Below are 14,447 nucleotides of genomic sequence, written 5' to 3'. Positions count from 1 at the left end.
GAGTACAACCACGACATCGCCGCACGAGTAGGTGGATCTTTCCTTCTAATACGTGCTGGGTTATCATAGCGACACACGACGAAAATTCACAGTCAAGGCTAGCGCTTTTACGCGGAACGATGAACTTTCACCCCGACGTCGACGATCACCACCGACGCCATGTTTGCAGACAGAAGGAGTCGACCCGCGACCGGCAGACCGGCATGCAACGCGCTCGACCCATTCTCCTCACGAGCGATTCGGAGGAGGAATAATGGCAGGTCACGTGACCCGACGTCACCGGAAGTGACGTCACAAATATAACGTCACGTGACAAAGAAATTTTGTTTTGTTTGTTTTGTTTTCTGTGACGTCACGGTTTTTAGCGAGGAACCTTTTTTTTTATTTTTACTTTGTTGACGTATTATTTTTTTTTTTTTTGTTTATTTTCTTGTTTTTTGCAACCGCGGGACCGCGTTTCTGCGCTTCAGATTGCGTTTTTCCGACTCCTTTGTTTGATATCGTGTCGTATCGTCGTATTTATGTAGTTATTAGGAACGGCAAGGCCTACGTTGTTGCGTCCTTTACCTGAATATCGTGACCGAATCGAGTGTCGGCGATTTGAATCGTGTCTTGCGAACCATCGTCGAACGAAAGGTGAGTGATTTGCGTTTTCCTGTGATGTGATTTCGATGTGTTCGTTCCACGTGTCCGAGCTGCTTCTTCGTTTCAAATACATTTGGCCTGTGCTCACGATGAAAACACGCATCGCAGAAACCTGAAAGCCCGCCAAAAGAGCTCTAAAACCGCATCCCAGACCTGCCGGCAGACTTCCGAGCTAAGCCTGATTAAACAAAAACGTTTGATCCGGCGGAATAATGTGTTTGATATTACATCCCATGTCAACAAGGAACTGCGCTGTCTGTCTTCGCCCCCAACAGGTTTTATTCTTCCGGGTTTTTCAAATCTTTACCAACCCGCGTCCGATCGTAATACCCCGATCACAACAAATAGTTGATCGTGCTCCGATGGCTCCAAACATCAGCCGGCAAGGAAGTTACGTTTTTCGCTTCTATATTTTGACCCAAGTAAACTCATGTTCTCAAACTATGTCATTCTGTCACCACCTCCAGTTGCACATTCTGGCGCACTTGCAGCCTCGTGCATCCTTGCGAGGTTTCCTGCTATCGTACCCTGGATATCATGGATTTCTCGCCGTACGCGAGTGCTCACGGAGGCGTGCTATACACTCTGTATCATAAGTTGTGTGCAGCAGAGGCGCAGGCCCGAGCACATGACAGTAAAAAGCGCCTTTTTTGCACGAGTACCCGCGCAAAAGGACATTCTGCAGAGCTGTGCCCTCGCACCCGTGCCTTTGCTGCACACAACTTACGAGGCAGTATAATAACCGAGCCGTTTTTGTTTCTTTTGCACATTACTGTGAAAGAAGTGTCATTGCTGTCTTCTTCTCAAAGAAAACTCAGAGACGTTAGACAAAAGCAAACAGATAGGAGACTGCACATTCATATGTTTTTCCCCCTTGTGCTACAGGTGATGGCTGGTCGTGGTTCATCAGCGTTTGTTTTGAAACTGATGGGTACCACAAGGCATGAAGGAGGTGACTTGCAGCAGCAAGGCACTGCAAGCCTTCGCAGCAACTGGCTAGCCAGTGCTGCTCTGTTCTGAACTGCACTGCGTGTCATGCGGAGGTTTTGTGCAAGCTCTCTGGGCGGCGACGCTAGCCACGGTAAGTGCATTCTATGCAGCTTCCTTTTAGGGATATATGTGGCTCGCAGGCCATGTCGTGCCAGCGAAATATGTGCCACCCGAGTGACAGCAGTGCTAGTGGCAAGGCTGCGCTGACAGTAATCAACACTGCACTGTGTTTTCATTCAATAACTAGTGACAAGGAACCAAATACTCCCGAGAGAGTCTCGGTTGTGCTTTGATAAACTCCAGCTCGCTTATGAACAGGTGGATGGCACAGATGGCTTTTCCTGGTGGACTTGGTGTCCGTGTTAACATTGCAACCAGACTTTCTTTCAGTTTGTGGCGTTTTTTCGTTGCGGGTGACCAGCATTGCAGTAGAAAAAGATGCAAAATAGTATAATGTTTGCATTCGTTACCTAAATTAATGGCAAGAACAACTGATATACATTTCCACCGACTGCATTTCTCGGAGGAATAGCCTGGACTAAAAAGCTCGCTACACTATGTCGTTCCCTCTTCGCCTGTACAACTCTGCGTCTTCCCTCGATCGTCTTATGTGGCTGCTTCTGTGTCTGCCTAGGCGCTCGGTTGAAATGGGGAAAACTGTCTGCGTTGCACATAACCGCCATTAGAGCCAGCGTGGGCGTAGCTGGGGTAGCCCCCACTATGGCTTCTCCAGCTCGACACAAGTAACATTCCTACCGCTGTTGTGTTAGCAGAAAACAGACCTGCTTAAAACGTACAGTGCACATAGCACACAATGGAGAGGTTGCTCGCCAATCATTTTCTTGGAAGTGTGAGTTGAGCCCTTTCGAGGCAGTTTGCTTCCGCACCGTGCACTATAATCCGCCCGAGAAGAGAAAACAAGATGAATAACCAGTAGGATTTCTTTGTTCCAAGGCTTCTTGACGCAGAAAAAGACTAGGGAGCCAGTATTGTTGCTTTTCTGCTACCCCGTGCGAGACTCAAACCCGACATGCAAGGAAGTGGAAAGGCCTCTTCCTTTCTGCTTTCTTTTGCCTTGGGTTTTAGCTGTGTTCAGAATTCACAGCTCGCCTGCATGCCTACTCTTTTGTTCACTGTGTTACTGAAGTTTTCTGTCGTTGCTGTCCCAGATTGGCTTCGTGGATGCACAGAAATACTCAAGGCGCTTGACGTCTGTGGCTCATCTGTATTGTTTTTCCCGGTACCACGGCATGAAGGAGCTGGCCTCCCTCCCTTCCATCAGCTGCGAGATACTACAAGCACTGGGCTACAGCTGCAGCTAGCCCATGGGTACCGTTCTGCGTCCTGTACTGCATCTAGTTCGAAAGGCAGGTGTGGTCTTTATGGGCTCTGTCACTATGTGCATTTTCTGCAGCTTTTTCGGGGCAACTTCATATTAAGATTCAATACGGACTCGAGTGAGAGGGGGGCATTCTGAGAAAGCCAGCCTCTTTGTTAAACCATTGGGACTGGTATTATATCTACAGAGTTTATTTACACCTTTTGTTATGTACTTTTTTATTTATTTTTATTTTACTAGTTACTTATACTTCAATCTGACACGACAGCCACCAAAAATGGGGAAAGGACAAAAATGTTGACATATTGGCCTTTTTGTTTTCTGGCAGTTTGTTTGAAGAGCCAATGTTGGGGGCCGCCATTCGTGTTATTTTTCCCACACGCACGTCCAGCCTATGTTTACGTAAAGCCCCAATTGCCCCTTAGCAACAAAAATAATTTATGCGACAGACTAGGCGGCAGCATTGTGGACGAAAACAGGCCAGATTATATCTGCCATGTTTAAAAACTACATTCGGTGACAGGTTATGAATTCAGTGGCAAGAATGCACACCGCCTGCCAATCACTGCTGTCAGTTGTCGTGACGTCACGTCCTGCTAAGAAACTAGTATATATTTTTTTTAAATGGCAGGTTTTGGTTGCTGATGCCTCGTAGCACGTCAGCACTCTAAGCAATTCTTCTGCTCTTGGCCTCTCCGGTTTTACTTTGCAAAGTCATGACGGCGTCTGCTTTTGTTTGCGGTATTTCCCGTGTGTCGACGTGAGAAGGCAGCGATTGTATCGCCAAGGAAGTAGCGATCAATCTGCGCATTTATTCCAGCGGCACAGCGTTTACAAACCGGACTTTGCCCTTCACCGAGGGGAAAGTCTACCGACTGGCCCTACAGTTGGCGAGCATTGTGCAGCCGTGAGCGCGTAACTTGTCCGAATGCTTTCGTCTGTATACAGTGACAAAATGACTCGCTGAAATGCGAAGTACCATACAGTACCATGCCGTACAGCAAACCATCGATCACTTGCTGCAGCAACTTTGCGTTTTAAGTCGTAATAATAAAGTGATTTTTAGGCTAAAATCATTTTTTCATACTGCTCAATTATTCGGAATTCTGCACGATCCCCATCGGGTCTGCAATATCGGTCGGTGGCTGTATAACCTTTAAACACAATGGTTACACACCACAGGTACCGGGGACCATGACATCAGTGAGCTGGCTTTCACCTTGTCCAAGGCAGCAGCGGAACACTACGGGCGGGACCCTGGATCACTGCACCATGGATGCCGTCCTGTACCCTGCACGGCACTGCGTGTGGCTTAAGTGGCCAAGCAGAGGGTCATTGCATGACTTTTATGAGGCGCCGCTAGCCATTGTAAGTACATTTTGGACACTCATGTCTGGTGATGTACTTTTGTGCTCTACCGCAGAGCACATTTGGTGGCGGTTCAGTCTTGCCAATTACACCATTTTGAAACGGAACACATTTAGTGGTGGCTCGGTTTAGGTTTCCTGGCTCGGTGATCTTGCAACAGTGTCTAGACTTGGCGTAAACCTTTTTGTACTTCATTGTCAAGGCTAGTGTAATTTCTGCAATGCCGTTGAAGCCACTTCTGCACGCAAACAAGATAAAAGTCGAAGCCACATGCTCGTGCACAGTGTATGACTACATGTATGCATGGGCACTCGTGCCCATGCATACCCACTCGCAACATGGAGCATGTTTGTTTCGGCCGACACTCCACGCGTTCATTTCGGCGTCGCCACTCCACACGTCTATGCACTCGCTGCACCTTGAGAATCAAGTGTGCACCAGAATGCACTCCCGTCATGCATCACTCGGGAGAGGAACAAGAGCAGACGACTGGGGTTTTTCCGCCATAAGGAACGAGAACCGAAAAAAAGGAGATTTTCTGCTAAGAAACTGCGTCCCACGGGCAGCAAAATCGGACGCGAGCTGGGCTATTTATTCTGTGAAGCAAGCAATCGACAACCTGTGCTTCATTTTCAAGTTTTCTTTCAGCTTGTTGCCACACAGACATTGAAATACATCAATGGGATAAAGTAAGGTTCAGAACCAACATCAGCTACCGTGAGATCTCTCACCATCCTTGCGGGGTTGAAAAATTGGGACTTCAGTTGACAAACCTCGCCCGCCCTCCTGTCCATCATCACCTGACCCCATTCTGCATATGTGTGTATGTGCAAGGGAGCGTGATCATGTGGCTGAAGATACAAGTGTGACCGGCCCAACGAGCACATAGTTTCCACAGCACTGTCGGCTTAGGGGTGCAGGGAAGATACTGTATAAACTGGAATATAGGTCGACCCCTTAATTTACAAGTTGCAAGATGCAAAAGAAGTTTTTATGGCAAGAAAACGCAACCTTACCTTGGTGACAAAATTGTCCAAGTATATGAAAGGACGAGAAAACACGGCAGATTTATTTAATTGTTTTGCACTCAATAAAACAGGAAGTATGCGAGTGTTACTACTCAGATTCCTCAGAGCCTTCGTCCGACGACGAGTTCACTAACACAATTTAAAGGGACGATGCCGTCCCTTTGAATTGCGCCCTCGAAAGCTCGGAGGCACGAGCAACCTCAACGCCTTTTATATGGATGCTCTCCGACATCACAGGTATCGATCTGGCGCACAGATCCCGAATAAAGTTTGCCGCCTTTGTTTCCAATTCGGGGTACACTGCAGTCCTTCCACGAAATTAAGTTTTCCTCGCCTTGCTGCACGCCGCCGGTTTTTGTCTCTGGTTTTGCCAGTAGCATATGCTTTTCTCCGATACACTGAACTCTCGCTGCGCTGCAAGATTCCGGTGGATCTCTGCATAGGCGATTGCCTTGTTCTAAAAGGCTACTGTGAACTGTCTTCTACTTCCGCTCATTATTGCTGCGGTAGATGTAACAAACCAAGGAGCACAAGTAAAAGTTAATCGTGACAAGTGGACGAGTGCTAGGCCATTGCAATATAAAACAAAATGGCGTCTTCAGGCACTGAGTGTTGCGAGATTATTTTTGTTTTTCCGCTAATGACCGTCATATAAGACGAGGGTCGACTTTTTCAGGTCCAATTTCAAGAATAAATTCGACCTATATTCCGGTTTATATGCTAGTTGTGCATAGTACTGTGGAAGCCACAGGCTGGGGAGGGGGGGATTTGCAACGTTTGTCTGAATGTTGAGCGACGAGCATCAAGGGCCAATTTCCTAGGGGGAGAATGGTGACGTGCGAGTACAAAAATGAGGATCCAAGCGCCATGAGCAAGAGGGGAGTTCCTCCTTTTCCTCCTCTTGAACTGCTAGAGGTATACTTATGCCCCTGTACCTTTGGTAACACTGCACAATTTGTAAGTTGAGGAAAGCTAAGAAGGAAGTTGAAGAATCGATTCATGACCCCTTTAACATTTACCTACACTAGTTACCTTGCACCATTATATTTTGTTTGAGAAAGCTCTCATCCTCACCCCTCCCATAAGGGATAAAATCAGAAGTGTATACAACGATCGGAATCTAAAGTGCCACGAAACCTATTGCTGGACATTCTGACGGGTTAGTGATCAATTTTTGTATGAATGAGGACTTACCAGTGCCTTTGCCTCAATAGTGTGGTAAAAGGGCAATTTTCTTGTTTGTGCGCACAAATTTGTTTTGAAACATAACTTGCTGGACTACCAATGCATGTTTCAAGATCTCTGTTGTGGTGAATGTTTTGCTGCCTGTTATATTCTTCAATAGCCAGTATCGTTTAAGTTCTGGAACTCTATACAGTAAACTCCCACTTGAGCAAACTTCTAGGGACTCAAAGAAATAGTTCCCTTAGCTAGGAGTCCACTAAACTGAATATATTCACTGGATTATGGAACAGCATAGGGCACAGCATACATTGAGTCAAAAGGGTGAAATGCAATTTATGGAGTCATGTACATTGATATATACAAAGTGTATTGCAGTTACGCTGCTGCCTTTCTCATTTTGAAAATAGTCAATAATTTTCATTTGCACCGGCGCTCTGAAAGCGCATGAAGTAACAAAGTTGCCCAGAGAGTATCTTTTTTTTTTTTTTGCATATCCTCTGGCACAGCTAGTTGCTGTGAGGAAGTCATATCGCAACGGCACTGTCCACTGGCTTGAAATATTCAGTGCAGAGCCGTTCCCTGTTGGGATTGAACGCAGTTTCTCTTTCAAGCTTCGACTTTTGCTTCACTAACGTTGACAACGTCGACGGTAGCATCCGATAGTCCTTCGCAACATTCACTTGCCTTTGACCGTTGCCCAGACGCTGAAAGTATTTCAATTTGTCTGACAGACAACCGCTTCCATTTCTTTATACTTATTACGTAAGTGGGCGCACAAACTGCCGTTGTTACCCAAAACTAAGATGGCCGAAAGGAACCAATAATAAAGAAAAGAAAATATGCACCGCATGGTTCGTTTTTGTCTACCGCACCACTGCTGCAAAGGCGGCGGCAGCCATCAGCTACGCCAGCACTGCAGAGCACAAAACTTTGTTGAACTGATCACAACAGTAATCCTGGGTCCACCGATCAAGTTCGTTGAACTGAAATATTCGCTATTCCGAAATTCGTTTTTCGTAGAGCAAACATTTTTGCATAGAATGCAAAGGAAAACCACCATAGATTTTTGAAAGTTTGTTATTCTGAAATACTTGTTAAACCGACATTTGCTCAAGTGCGAGTTTATTGCACCCGACTACTGTGCGTTGCCCTACATGTTCGGGTAAGGTACTGTTTCTGTTTACCTAATAGGCACTTTCGTTCTCTGCATATACACCATAGGTTTCAAACCACCCTGAATCGTGGATCAAGCCTTGCAAGATGGAAGTTCTCTTTAGGCCCAGCGCCTCTTGATGGATCAAGTCTTGTACCCCATTCCCTCGTGTCTTTCATATAAGTAAATTGTTGGTATTTCTTTTATGACAGTGCACGTTACCTGCGGACCACGTTTTACAGTCGAAACGCAGTGTACCGAAACTTCTTTTATATAGACCCCTTTCTTTGCAAGCGCCACCAGGCGGTGCTTCAGTTTGTTTGATGTCTCAGCAAACTTCTGATTCATAACAAGAATGAACAAAACCCACTTTGACACTGTCAGTGATGTGATTGCTGCGCCAATTGCGCCAAACTGCGCCAAGGGGCTAACCCTGCCACATCCTGCTACATTTCGCCAAAATATGGCTAATCTGCGCCAAGCCTGCGCCAAAGGACCAATTTTGGTCGCCTTTCAAAAACGGAACTAAACTGAAAACCGCAAGTGAGCATGCGTGAGCTTGGTGGCACAAAAGACGCCGCCGGACACAAAGTACCCTACATCAATTGCTATTCGGTCTTGCATGATTTTTCCCGTCGTCTCGCGTTTCGCGCTCTCGTCGTCTGGGAAATCTCATCCCGCGTCTTTTTTTTTTCTTTTCTTTTTCTTTTTTTTTTAAATATTTTTTGCGATAGACGCGTGCGTGTGCACACCCTCCGATGTTAGTGTGCCGAGTGCCAAACATGCCGCGCGGCGAGAGTTAAAGGGATTGTCCGGTCGAAACCGGAAGTACTTAAGTTCTTGCGCTCGTTACGTCGAGGGAGCCTTCATGTAGACTAACATCATTTTTATTTTGATATATGATCTCCCGTTATTAATTAAACCTTTCATGAGCCTATGTACGAAACTGCACCCCGAATTTCGCCAGTGTCAATGGCTGACATCCGTAGGTGCTGCGTGACGTCACAAAACGCAAAGGTTTGTCGGATGGTCGGGATAACAAGCGTTGGTCGATGGATGTCTTGTATTTTGTTTCGAATTATATAGTCGCCAAGGCTACCCTACTTAAATACGGTTCTTTTAACGCAGTTCCCAAGCATGTGCAAAAAAAGTCACGCCTTTTAGCAGCAAATTACTCGCAGACAGCCACAAGCTTCGAGCAAACGTATATGCCGTTTCGAGCAAACACAACTGCGACGGCCACCGATCGAACTAGGGGCGCTTGCAAAGCAGAGGATGCAGATTTCGCCTCTGAAGCGGCACCTAAGTACACGAAGCGGCCTCTGGGTACACATGTGAGCGGATCCACTGGATCGGTGATGAGGCTGCGGATCGTTCCCTCAGAGGTGATGTCCGCGGGTCGGACACAAACGGCGAATCGTTCAAATGCATGTTGTCACTTGACTTGGAGAAGCTTGGTGAATCGTAGTCACGCTCCACTTTCACAAGCGGGTCAAACAGAATCGGGCTGCACGCGTGCTAAATACAGCTTAAGGCCCGTTCACACTCTTGCGACTGCTTGCGACCTCTTAAACCTGGGTTCCTTAAAACTTCTTAAACCAGAGAACACACTGGCGCCATCTATTGGGAAGCAGTGTAAACTCGGCGGTCCGGCATATTTTTTTTTTTATTTCTCGAGCAATATCCTTTTTTTTTTTGGCTCGAAAAACTTTTGTCAATGTTATAAATGAGCCTTTCTATGGGTATTACGCACTATTGACCTCGGAAATCCCGCAAAACCTTCGCTTTTGTGAAATGCAGTTCTAGGGTCACCGCATAGATGGCGCCACAATGTCAGTGTGTTCCCTCATTCTAGAAACATTTAAGAAGTAAAGGCCCGTTCACACTCTTGCGACCGAGTACGACTGAGAGAGACGAGATCTCTTAAAACTTCTTAAATGTTTTTAGAATGAGGGAACACACTGGCATTGTGGCGCCATCTATGCGGTGAGCCTGGAACTGCATTTCACAAGAGCGAAGGTTTTGCAGGATTTCCGAGGTCAAATGTGCGTAATACCCATAGAAAGGCTCGGCTATAACATTGACAAAAGTTTTTCGAGCCAAGAAAGAAAGGATAATGCGCGAGAAATAAAAAAAAATATGCCGGACCGCCGAGTTTACACTGCTTCCCAATAGATGGCGCCAGTGTGTTCTCTGGTTTAAGAAGTTTTAAGGAACCCACGTTTAAGAGGTCGCAAGAGTGTGAACGGGCCTTAAGAGATCTCGTCTCTCTCAGTCGTACTCGGTCGCAAGAGTGTGTACGGGCCTTTATGGTATCGTTTCCAGATGTTTGGTTTCGGTATCGCTGCATAATCAAATTGATTGATCCGATTTGGGTGAGGAGTGGATGGACGTAGTTTAATATCGTTGGCACAGCATCACACGTATACCTCAGCGAGCCTCCTGTCCGCTTAGAGCTCAGCTCGTTGCTCTCTTCTGTGAGATGATTGCTGCATAAGCGGGATCTCGATCTTGACAGGAACCTAGTCCCTACGCACGGTGACGATCCACTTCGCTCGACACTGCACATCTCGCGGAAAAGTGTGACACGTCATGTCTTGGCTTGCATGTGCTGCCCGGTGGTTGTGGCACCCAACCGCGCAACAAAAATCTCACCCAACTACGAAAAAAGTCGAGCACAACAACAAAAACGAAGCACGCTGAGGCAGACGAAAATGCTCGCTTTGTGTTTTATGACGTCAGAGCTTCAATGTTGCCAACAAAAACAGCGTTTACGCTAGAATGCGATTAAAGCAGCATAAATTCAATTACTCACGCAGAGGGACATATAAAATTCAGATATTGCGCGTACGATCCGTCTCGAGGCAATAACAATGATATTCAATTGTTTTCTCGGATACAAAATTTGACCGGACAATCCCTTTAAGGTACGTTTATACTCAAACGTAACGTCGACGGGCGTGGCGCAGCCCGCACAGATACGGATTGGTCGCAGATATCGAGTTTCTGGTTGCCGGCCAATGAACGGCGCGCGTTCTGCGCTACGCTGCGTTCACTGCGCTCAACGTCGGAGTATAAACAGCCCTTTACTTGCGCGGCTAGAGTTACTTCGTGAGCTGAAGCGCTCGCGCGACCACCTTCGCCGTGATCGCGCGACGTCGTATGTGTCCGTCCCCACGTCGCTACAGATATGGCACTTTCTAAACTGAAACGCATCGACATTCCTGCTCTTGTTTAAATCATACGCTGCTATAAAGATCCCTCCTTAACTCAATGACTGCTTGGCGAAGTTTTGATTACCTAGGTTTTTCTCGATAAGCTTTCTTTCGAGAGGGACCCCAGTACGTGAGAAATCTGCCGCGAAAGAAAGTTGATGACGAGAAGTGAGCTAAAGCAAAGAAGGCAATGTCTGCACGCTGAACCCGCACACCGCGCTTGTTTGTCTCGAGTTCAGTCGTTGCACAAATTTAAGCGCTCCAAGAACTTTTTTACCCTGATTCGATCGCAATGTCTTGCATCGATACGCTCAGGTTCTTTTTTTCTGTGTGTTTAGCCTGTACCTCGCCTGCCGGCCTGGCAAGCACGCTCCGCTGGACTGTTTATTGTCGTCTGCTGGACAATTACATTTTGCATACTATTTTGGGAACCAGTTGGCGACGGAGCGGAGTGGCATGGTTTCGGTTTTGATTGAGCAGCCGTTGCTTCCGCGCGCGTGACGAAGCACGTGTAACTGCAAGCCTGCCGAAGTTGCCCTCACGAGGAGGTGAACATGATTGCACGAGAGGCACCAGCCGGGACGCTTGCAATCCATTGTTTTACATTTGCTTACTTTTTATAAAAATCTGCCACGTCTGGAACCAGTAAAACAATAGCAAGTTTTTTTTTTTTTCTTTTTTTTTTTTCGGAATTGTTCGGCATTGCCTACAGCACTGTATACTTGTGGGATGTCTCAGCAGCAAACACACAGGCAGTGAGTTCCGCCCCAACACGTCACATCACAACACAACACATAGTGCCCTTCGTTTGTCCAGCACTTAAAACAAATATTTATTTTTCTAAGAATATATTCTCCACAAGTCACTTTTTTAGCTTTGAAACACTGTCTTGGCTGCTCCAAAGGCCACATTTGCTGCTCCAAAACACTGTTTTGGCTGCTCCAAAATGTGCTCCAAAATGGCTTAGACCAATCACATCACTGCACTGCTGCCTGAAATGTCGATAAAACGTGTAACCACCAATTCTCCAGGTGAGCGCCAAAAGAATGAAGAAACGGCAGATATGTTAAAATGTTTCAAATATTTTGTACACCAACTTGCCTCCTCCGAGACATTAAATTGTACAGGCAAATGCCCTCATTAAATCTCCAACTTTGATGTATGTTGGAGATTATGCTTTCTAGCACTGGTGACATGAACAAGCTCAACAGGCTTGCAAAGACTGAGCGACCGGAAGTCACTTGGGACACAAGCGGCAGTTCATGTTTGTAAACAGCAAAAGGGTCTAGATAAACGGCTGTACGTTGCCGTTGCCACGGCAGCTTACGCAACCGCAATTTTTACCGAGACGCATGCGGGGAGCTATGTACTTCACATTGTTTGTGCATGGCTTGTCATCTATCTTGTGGTTTTGACACTTGTGGTTTTCTTGTTGAAAACTACAAGTGTCAAAACTATGCGATAGAAGACAAGGTGCGCCGCACAATGCTTTTCTGTCCACTACTGTTCTGTTAACAGACGGAAAAAAAACCTGACCAACGGAGTCATATACAGCTTCACTGTAAAATTGCAGTAAAATGCGACGAAAAAACGAATAGAACGCGAAGGGGAGAAACGAGTGACAATTTGAAGCCACCTAATGACCGCTGTGTCACGTGATTTCAAGATCGCAGCACCCATGCGACGGAGGGCGAAAAGGTCTATAGAATTTTAGAAATAAATTGAAGGGATAACATAAAGCCATTTGCAGGGGGGACTGCCTAGCTCGAGCCCAAGCTACTGTTGCATTGGTAGGAATTTGGCATTAGGAAGATGATGTGGCTGTAGCTGGCTTCAGTTGCTGCATTGGCATATGCATCTATTGACATTTGGTGACCATAGCATGCAGAATTTATTGTACAGGAGGAGAGACAGTTGTGACGAGATCAGGAGCATGATTGTACTTGTTTGCAGTGCTTTTCAATGTGGCTGCAGGACATGAAAAGGACTGAATGTGTATGGCCAATATTTTCCAGCACCTAATATTTTGACAAGCCTTGCATGAAAGGAGTTTCTTAGAGCAGAGCTGTTAAGGGCTAGTTTCCCCAGAATCATGTCCGGTACCAAACAAATGTCAACACCTGTGGTCGACACAACACTGTTTGCCGCCGTCGCTCATAGATCGCGGCAGGCAGCCTTTCCAGCCTTGGCAACCAGAGAACTGGTTGCTGCCATCGCTGATAGATGGCGGCAACATTTCTTGGGAGGAAGAAGAGCGGGAACGGAACGAGCAGCGATGTGCGCAGCAGCGCGAATGGTTCTGCTATTACCTAAAGTTCCACTGCGTCAAGCGCTTCAGATTCCTTTACGAAAGAAGAGCAGATCGCTCGCCTGAAAAGCCACCACCGAAAACAGAAGCTACAGCTCCGCTGCTCTTCCTTCTTCACCAAAGTGGAAAGGCTAAACATTTTCTTTTTTTTTTCTTTTTCTTTTTATCTGGAACATGGTGCTGAAGTTTCAAACTGCCTCTGATGTTGCGAGCAAAAAAAGATGCCACCAGAACATCTCGGTGCTAATAGTCGCCGACAAGGTGGGAAACGCAGGGCATCTCTTAATGCCCGGCCTCCAGCAAGCACTTGTTGCCTTTTCTCATGCTTTGTCTGCGCATGCATTGTTGAGGCTTGCAAGACGCCAAAGCATTGCCAAATGTAGGAGGCTCCTCCCTGCAATTCTTGTTGTCCTACATTTGATCCTCAAGGCACACCCCAGGTTGGTAGAAAAACATGCGATAGTCTATTCAACACCTGTACACGATTCGGGCATTATGCTAGATATAGTCCCTAACGGAATGAGAACGTATGGGCGTGTCTTGCAAATGCTCGGGCTCAAAGCATTGCCGAAGGTAGGAAATTCGTGCTAAAGTGAGGGCAACTGAAGCTTCACCCTGCCGTCCTCATCTTGCATGTTGCTAGTTATTAATCCATTTTAAATGTGGCAATGCTACACCATACAATAACGGTTTTTACAAACGTAATTTGTGGTTCATCTTATCAAAAGCTCGTTATAAATCAAAATGAATAATATTAACTTGCTTCCAAGAGAGAACAAATGGCACTGTGTATTCAAGCTTACAAAATCCAATTTTTACTGAGCAACTTTCTAAAAAAAATTGCGTTCAATGGTGCTCTGTTCAAAACGAGTAAAAAGACCCATGTCTGTGTATAACTATCTCAAACGAACATACAGAAAGGAAATGGGGCAGTGATTGTCTACCCTAGACATGTCACCCACCTCCTACACACCAACTCATGTTTAAAAACAAACCAGAGTGCCCCTAACGGACGCCGCGCGGTGGTTGGTAGGCAAGAAGCTCGCCGTCGCCCATAATCAAACCATTGAATTGCGTTGTTGTCGGCGTCGGTGTGAGACCCCGTGCTCTTTTTCCATTGGAATTGTTTATTCTATGTCCTCCTAACGATGTCGACTACTTGAGCGGCTTCAGCAAAATTAATGAGGCTCGTTGCACCGCAAAACTGCATAAATAA

At 46.3% G+C, this 14,447-nt stretch overlaps 1 long non-coding RNA gene across 3 annotated transcripts; it reads left to right on the top strand.

Moving 5' to 3' along the window:
• The first annotated feature begins 424 nt into the window (after positions 1–424).
• Positions 425–7,909, top strand: LOC120846247. Of its 3 annotated transcripts, none has more exons than XR_005716998.3 (5): positions 425–636; positions 1,531–1,726; positions 2,805–3,006; positions 4,157–4,342; positions 7,777–7,909. It is a non-coding gene; the product is annotated as an uncharacterized LOC120846247 (long non-coding RNA). The 3 variants fall into 3 exon arrangements; XR_005716997.3 differs by lacking the exon at positions 425–636 and adding an exon at positions 794–920 and having other exon boundaries at positions 2,805–2,964; XR_005716994.3 differs by lacking the exon at positions 425–636 and adding an exon at positions 794–1,067 and having other exon boundaries at positions 2,805–2,964.
• Positions 7,910–14,447: the final 6,538 nt, after the last annotated feature.

This window comes from Ixodes scapularis, unplaced genomic scaffold (genome assembly GCF_016920785.2).
Source record: "Ixodes scapularis isolate PalLabHiFi unplaced genomic scaffold, ASM1692078v2 PGA_scaffold12__126_contigs__length_90152505, whole genome shotgun sequence".
NCBI lineage: Eukaryota > Metazoa > Arthropoda > Arachnida > Ixodida > Ixodidae > Ixodes > Ixodes scapularis.
The sequence above is the reverse complement of the archived record's forward strand: the minus strand, read 5'-3'. Positions and strand labels throughout refer to the sequence as shown.